This window comes from Cydia splendana, chromosome 20 (genome assembly GCF_910591565.1).
Source record: "Cydia splendana chromosome 20, ilCydSple1.2, whole genome shotgun sequence".
Classification (NCBI taxonomy): domain Eukaryota; kingdom Metazoa; phylum Arthropoda; class Insecta; order Lepidoptera; family Tortricidae; genus Cydia; species Cydia splendana.
Window position 1 is genome coordinate 6,143,681 of NC_085979.1, and position 2,029 is coordinate 6,145,709.

Here is a 2,029-nt window from a genome sequence, read left to right on the forward strand (position 1 = left end):
GGCAGCGCCTGAGGTTCCTTGCACGTCAGAGGTCGCCGACCTTGCGCTTAACGAAGACGTTCTTTTATTACTGGGTGACGCGCCTGAACCGGAAATTGATTTCGGTAAACCCATACATAAGGATATAGCCTCCAGGTGGCAGGAAATCCTTATCAAGGGCCTACCTAAAGAAGTAATGGACAAATTGCTAAAGGAATATTTAATTCCAAAAAATTGTGAATATTTGGTCTCTCCTATTCTTAACCCGGAGGCTAAAGTAGCTTTATCAGACTTTATGGTAAAAAGAGATACCGCATTATCGGCAAAACAAAAACAAATAGGTATTGCTTTAGCTGCCTTGTCCCAAGCGGTTGAATTGGTAGTAAACAAGGAAACTTCGACACAAAAAATCCTTAAGCCATTGGGCGACGCTTGTCGCATTCTTTGCGATAGTCATTTTTGTGAAACAAAAACCCGTCGTGGGTTCGTTACTGCGGCCATTAATGCTGATCTTAAAGATGTTATTACCGAAAGTCCACGCGACAAATTTTTATTCGGTAGTAACATAACTGAGCAATTAAAATCTGCTAAAACTATTAAAGAATCAGGATCTGTTTTAAGGCAAGCTAAAAATGAAAAATCTCAGAAGTTCAATATTAATAACTTCACTAAACGTAAAAACCACAATAGCAACCAGTATAGCAGCCGTTTAAACTGGAGAGCAACGCCTCGAAGAGCCCCCAACAAACAGGAGTACCGGAGACCTTCGACGCGGCGTCCAGCGACGAGAGGGAGCTTTCAACAGCGGGAGAAGTCGGAGCGGTCACCGGCCCGGAGGTCCAGGAGGCGCTAGAGCCTGAGGTAAAATACTGCGGACGACTTAAGCATTTCGTTACGAACTGGCTCCAAGTAACCGATGATCCTACAATCTTATCTTGGTTAAAAGGTTATAAAATACCTCTTACCACCACACCTGTTGACAACTGCAAGCCAGTAGTGTATCCTAAATCGTCCCAGGAACATTCGGATTTTATGAAAGCCATTAGTTCTTTAATAAAAATAAATGCCATCGAAAAATGCTCACATCGTTCTGACGAATTTCTGTCAAGTATATTTTTGGTTCCAAAACCTAACGGCGACAAACGGTTTATTTTAAACTTAAAACGCTTAAATAAATATGTCACTACAAGTCATTTCAAAATGGAAGATTATAGGACGGCTGCTAAACTAATTACAAAAAATTGTTATATGGCAAATATAGATATGAAAGATGCTTATTTTTTGGTACCAGTTCATCCTAGTGATAAAAAATATCTTAGATTTAAATATGACGGTACATTGTATCAATTTAATGTACTTCCTTTTGGGCTTTCAGTGGCACCTTTTGTGTTTACAAAATTACTAAAACCTGTTATTGAATACCTACGATCTCGTAATATGGTTTCAGTAATTTATTTGGACGACATTTTTTGCATTGGACGAACTTATAATGAATGTTATGAAAATATCTCAAAAACAATATCGCTATTACAAAATCTGGGTTTTTTAATAAATTACGAAAAAAGTTGCCTTGTGCCTCGTAGAGAATGCAAGTTTTTAGGTTTTATGTTCAATTCAAGGGACATGATTATGACCCTACCTAAAGATAAAGTTATAAAAATAAACAAAGCTTTATTAAACTTCTCGCACCTTAAAAAATGTAGGCTCAGAGAATTAGCGAAATTTATAGGACTTCTCACTTCTACCTGTCCTGCCATTCAATATGGATGGCTTCATACAAAAAATTTAGAGCGTTACAAATATCTTTGTTTACTAGATAATCCTAACTATGATCAAAAAATATCGTTACCTCAATATTTAAATGCAGATATATCTTGGTGGTTACATAACATTCAACATGGTCACAATCCATTGCGTCTCAATGAATTCAAAAAAGAAATTTTTTCCGATGCTTCTGGAACTGGCTGGGGTGCTTTTAGCAGTGGCCAGGAAGCATCAGGTTTTTGGAAAACAGAAGAAATCAATTTACATATAAACATACTTGAGTTAA